This window comes from Arachis hypogaea, chromosome 15 (genome assembly GCF_003086295.3).
Source record: "Arachis hypogaea cultivar Tifrunner chromosome 15, arahy.Tifrunner.gnm2.J5K5, whole genome shotgun sequence".
NCBI classification, from domain to species: domain Eukaryota; kingdom Viridiplantae; phylum Streptophyta; class Magnoliopsida; order Fabales; family Fabaceae; genus Arachis; species Arachis hypogaea.
Genome location: NC_092050.1, coordinates 149079193 through 149085678, shown reverse-complemented (window position 1 = coordinate 149085678; position 6486 = coordinate 149079193). Strand labels below are relative to the sequence as shown.

The following is a 6486-nucleotide window of genomic DNA, read 5'->3' as shown; positions in this document are numbered from 1 at the left end:
AGTGAAACAGACAGAGACACAAGTCACACAACTTATTTGTTTGTTTCAATTTTTCTATCGCTTACCAAACACATAATGTACCAGGTTTGAACCACCTGTTTCTTGCATGGAGTCCAGAGCGGTTCAAGGAACAGTTTAGTCGGCAGTTCAATTTCAATTGGCCGGTTCACTCGAGGACTAAACTTGAGTTGATAAGTTGCATAGCCAATCGGAATGACAAACCGAACCAGTCACTTTACTAGCTTTCCGATCGAACCATCTAAGTCTGGTCCAATTTTCGAAACTAGACCAATGCCATCAGAGTTCACCCTCACATTTTCAACTCCAAAACATTGCTAATACTATACCAATCCTAAGTAGCAAAATACTAGGAAAAACTGCTGACACAAAATCGGATACTTAATTACTATTTAATAGTACAGATGGACGATGGGCACTTATTACATTTGGTACAAAGTAATTAAAGGAAAATAGCCAAATAGGTCACTTAGTGTGTGTACATAAAAATGGCAGGTAGAGAATGTCATTCATCTGTACAAAAATTATAGCCCCATTTCCCTGATTCAGTTGTTGAAAACTATATTAGTGAAATTCAACTTACATGGTACAAGAGTCTAGCCGTGTGAGGAGGCTGCAGGGTTGCCATTCGCCACTGTCCCCAAAACTGCAGTTCCCTCCGGACTGGCTCGGTCTTCGTTTGCATGCCGAACAAACTCCTCGGGGGTCATGTGAGACCCATGGCATGCACAAACTATCCTGATTTGGTTAGTACTGTATCGGTATGTAACACCAGAAATGGTCCTTCCATTTGGACCTGATCCTGTGGTGGATACCCAAGGCAGGTTTGGGTATGAACCACATCCACCAAATTTGACATCTGCGGCAAGACCTGGCTTTATGGTCCTGTACATCTTTTGCCCTGAGGTTTGTGCTGCTTCCCTTCACATCTTCAGGGTGTGAAGAGGAGCCTTCTTCAGGAACCCGCAGTTTGCCGTCACCTTTGGATCGTTCCAATGGCCTTCCTTCAAATGGCATGGCCTCAGATATACTGCTCGGGATTACATGTAGGCCAGCTATACATACGCACACAATAACAGTATAATGTTATTCAATAAAAGCGTGGTCAGCATCATGCTATGGACAGAGACGGTGATAATCATTAAAAGACTATATTATTAGACTGTATCCTGAAGAAACAGGGCAAGCATTCAAAAGGCTGCCTTTGGAAATTGTTATAGGACAAAAATACAAAGACAACGAAGAACAGAAACCTGTTTGGAGAAGAAAATAGGTACAGCGACAGGAAAAATGTCTCTGACCAAGGATAAATTTTCTCCATCTTTACTGCCTTGGTGTTTTTGTATTTTGTTTCCCGGGACAATTACCAAACAAGGCATGATTGTGATTAAACATTCTTTGCATAAATCATTTACAATTTTGAAGATCTCAACACCAACACCAGCTGTTTAAGAATACTTAGCTCAATTATCACAGAGGAATGTTTGGTTTAATATACCAATCTATGATGCATTGCAGAATATATTCACAATCCAAAAATTTTAACAATTAGAACAAATCTAACATCTGGATCTAAGAAGCTTGCATTCGGAAATTATTTATACTAATATCATATATCCAGATCAAAATTACCTGAATTGGGTGGACCCCTGCCAGCAAAGGAAGTGTGTAACTGCTGAGGACGGGAAACCATGCCCAACGAGCTATCCTTATCCAACATGGGAAGCTGAAAAGGAGGATATCCAAACGTCATGTTCATGTGCAAGGGGGGCCCATTACTCACAGCTTGGCCTCCTGCTTCACCAGCAGCTGTAGGCATCACATGCATCAATCTCTGAGGGCTCGGTGCTGCAACAGAGTTGGACACAGAGTTGGACTCTTTTGGGTAAGGCACATTCATCATATTTACTTGCTGAACAGGGAAGGAAGTACCATAAGTCATGTTTGCATGCTTAAAATCTTTTTCTGATGACCCGTTAAACCTTTTCTGCCCATTAAAGTCCGTGGCACTCGAGTCAGCAATTCCACGAACCCCTTTTGTAACATCAGAAGAAGCACCAACCCTTATGAATCCTTTCGAACCATCACTGTGGTGTGTGAGAGGCCTCGAGGTGGAGTTCTCAGCTTCAGAATCAGCCACGTCTTCATTCTCGGCAGTTGAACCATCTTCAGTTATAGAAAGGTGTGATGTTCTTGCCCTCTCATGTAAATTGGCATGATGAACATCACTTCCATGCTTCTTTTGATTACGTATATCATCAAAAGGCATCTTTCGTTTGTTCACTGCCTCTAACCGATTGTCATCCTCAATTTCAATAGGTTTGCTACTATTTGCAGCCCAAAATCCTCCCCCATTCAAATTCAAAGAAGCATTGTCGTCTTTGGCCTTTGAAAGGTCACTAAAGAAGTTTTCCTCGGGCTTTGTGGAATCAGATCTTCGAGCCCCAGCAATCGAGTCTGGCTTCTGAGATCCAGCATCAAACATACTCTTAAAGTCATCAACCATTTTTCCACTTTTTCCAGCATCTTCTGCCCTAATATCTGAGGAACTACCATTCTTGTTCTTGGATTTGCCAGACGAGCCACCACAAGATAAACCCAAGCTGAGCTCAAGCCCACTGTCGTCGTCCATGTTCCAATCTCTAAGCCTTTTGAAACTCAAACACTACCAAGTAGCTTCAATGTCATACGCTCCACGCTACAACAAACTCCATCATTTTACCGTCAATAACCACCCTCAGTATCTGTGTATAGTTCAAAGCAAACAAGGCAATCCACATCAGCTGCACAGGAAACTCTCACATAACAAAAATAAGAAACATGATAAACATTTTCATGTCTATACTCCATTAATATAAACTCCCATGGCTTTAAACTGCAGTTCATAACAATAAGGCAGTTGTGAAAGGCTTCCCTTCAGCAAAATTACCCCATTAATGTATATTCCAGTATTATAACTATACCCATTATAACAATAACAACAAAAAGCAGACACAAATCTTTTTGCTTTCCGAAAGGATCAGGACCTTGAATAGTACACAATCAAAACAAACAAAAGAAAACGAAAGCACACAATCTAATTCAGAAGGAGCAAAGGATGTGAATCAGTTGAAAGGCCGCACCTCAACTTTCTGATCCAAATCCTTCCCTTCAAGTGATGTGAGAAACTTGTAGCTGCCACCCAAATCTACAAAATCCCATGGCCACAGACCAAATCAGCAACTACCAAAGCAAGGTCTTCCGCTCCCTCTGGATTCTCTGAATTTTTACTTCAATCTGGAAACTTTCTTGTTCAAATCCGTTACTTGAAGGTGTAGGAAAAATGTGTATAGCTCCGATCAGAGATTCAAAGCTTACTCTGTGAGATGCATGTTTGGGGCAAAAGAAACAAAAAAAAATAATAACCGAAATTAGGGTTCACATGGAAATGATTGCATAGTTGAGTAGAGAAAACAAATTCAGATACCTGAGAATTTTGAAGACTAATAACGATGAAACCCGAACCCTAGGGTCAATTCTCCTTCTTCTGTGGTGAGATCAGTGGGAAAATTTTGAGAGTGAAAGGGGCCAGAAAGAGCAAATGGATGGTTAGATAAAATATAATATAATATAATAAATGATATATTTTTTATTTTTAATTTCTGAATTTTGTTTTGTTTTGGTGACAATGTGATTCTCGTGTATAATTATCCTATTTTTTGGGTTAATAATAATAGTGAGTGGAATCGGTGACCGAGAGACACAAAAAAAATGATTCCTTGAATTTGTTTGTAACAGAATCTACTAAGATTAAGGCCATGAAAAACATAAGTCACCACATAGTATTAAAGTTTGAAAGTTTCAATTACTATGCTTTAGGAATTGGGGCTCTACTAATCAAGTATTTAATCCACATGTTGAGTCCGTTAAACACGTGATTTGATCCAGTAGAGTAGATTCAGGAACAATTTTTTTTCTTTTTAATGACAAGCATTAAAGGGAAGCGGTGCTGGTTTTAGTCTCAGAATTTAGATAGATTTAATTTTTTACATGATTTAATTTAATTGTGCTTTTATTGTTATACTTAAATGTGCTTTAGAATTAGAATCGATTCAGCGAGCTCCAACCGATACAAAAATAAAAGATGGAATAATATCCAAATTGATCCATACTAATATCCGTTAAGATTATTTATAATTGAATTTTTTTTTCAGGTTTTAGTTCAGTATAGAACACATCTAATTTACTTTTCTAAAAGTGTCGGATTGTTGTGATAAGGATCAACGTGGATGTCCATTCTCAAGAGAAAATGGACTTAAATGCATGTTGAAAATAATGACCCCATGCATGTATAAATAGGGGGTATGGTAGAGACATTACACACAGCAATAAAATATTCTACTCTCTTCCTCTTTTACTATAATATTCTTTTCCGCAAATAAACTCTCTCTCTCTATCTCTATGTGGTTTTAAGCTATAATATTTATACTATTAATAGATAAATTACTTATATTTTAGTGAGATAAGAGCATATTTATATTTCTATATTTTATATTTATTTCTCTTCTTTATTTATTTATTTATTTTACAACACGTTATCAGCACGAGACTCTGATCAAATCTTTAGGAAGACTCAGGTAACAAATTTTCATTATGTCGAAGCTCTCTCATCTTGAATTCAATGCTCTCGATATATCTGGAAACAATTATTTATCATGGATACTAGATGCTGAAATCCATCTTGATTCAATGGATCTTGGAGATACCATTAAGGCTGAAAATAATGCATCCCAGAAGGATAAAGCTAAAGCCATGATTTTTCTCCGTCGTCATCTTGACGAAGGATTGAAAAATGAGTATCTTACATTAAAAGATCCTGCAGATCTTTGGAAAGACCTTGAAGAAAGGTACAATCATCAGAAAACGGTGATACTTCCTCAAGCCCGGTATGAATGGACGCATTTGCGTTTACAAGATTTTAAATCTATAAATGAATATAATTCTGCAATGTTTCGAATCACCTCACGAATGAAATTATGTGGGGAAAAAATAACTGATCATGATATGTTGGAGAAAATTTTCTCAACCTTCCATGCCTCGAATGTGCTCCTGCAGCAGCAGTATCGAGAGAAAGGGTTCAAAAAATATTTTGAGTTAATTTCTTGCCTTCTTGTTGCCGAACGCAACAATGAGTTGTTATTAAAAAATCATGAAGCGCGCCCAGCTGGCGCCGCCCCATTTCCTGAAGTAAATGCGGCAAATCATTACCCCAGAAGAGGTAAATGGCAAGCTTTTAATAACAAGAAAAATTATGGAAGGAAAAGGAATTATGTTCAAAAGAGAGGATCTCACCAGAAGTGGGACAAAGAAAAGAATATCGGGCAGAATAAATCAACCGAGGAGAAGTGTTTCCGCTGTGGTGGAAAGGGCCATTGGTCTCGTACCTGTCGTACCCCAAGGCACCTAGTCGATCTTTACCAGGCATCTTTGAAAAAGAACGACAAAGGAAAGGAAACAAATTTGTTTCAAATGATGCTGAGAACTCCACCACTCATTATGATGTATCTGATTTCTTTGAGGACCCTGAAGGAAATATTGGCCATTTGATCAATGATGGAATAGTTTAATATGTGAAATTGTGAAGTATCTATGTAAATAAATAATGTAAAAAATTTATTGTTAAAGTTTTATTTTCTATGTATTTAAGTTTCAAATGTGATGTACATAAATAATGAAATATTAATATTTATGAATTTTGAAATTATTAATTGTGTCAAATTTTAAAATAAAATTTCAGTATATGACATTATTTTATGTACAGTGTTTCTTAGAAAAATAATTCTGATCAAGTATTCAATTTAACTATGCATTTTATTATTATTTGTTTTTGAAGAATGTCAAGGATATGTAATGAAGATGTATGCCTTGCGGATAGTGCAAGTTCACACACTATTCTCAAAAGTGATATATATTTTACCCATCTTGTGCCAAAAGAGGAATATGTTAACACTATTATTGGCTCAGGCAATGTGATAGAAGGCTCCGGAAGAGCTATAATTTTGTTTCCTGGAGGAACAAAATTTATAATAAATAATGCACTATTATCTACCAAGTCTCTGAGAAACTTGTTGAGTTTCAAAGATATTCGCCGAAATGGATATCATGTTGAGACGATGAATGAGGGAAATCATGAGTATTTATGTATCACAACTCATGATTCAAATAAGAAAGTTATATTAGAAAAATTACCCTCACTTTCATCTGGGTTGTATTATACCAAGATTAGTGCAATTGAATCACATGCCACTGTAAACCAGAAGTTTACTAGCTCAAATGAGTTCATAACTTGGCACGACCGATTGGGTCATCCGGGAACAACCATGATGAGGAGAATTATTGAAAACTCTCATGGACATTCACTAAAGAACCAGAAGATTCTTAAATCTAGTGAATTTTGTTGTGCTGCATGTTCTCAAGGGAAGTTAATTT

The 6486-nt window shown here is 37.1% G+C and overlaps 1 pseudogene; it reads right to left on the bottom strand.

Annotated features, from left to right (window-relative positions):
- Positions 1–381: 381 nt before the first annotated feature.
- Positions 382–3815, bottom strand: LOC112751240 (ninja-family protein mc410-like; annotated as a pseudogene).
- Between the last annotated feature and the right edge of the window lie 2671 nt (positions 3816–6486).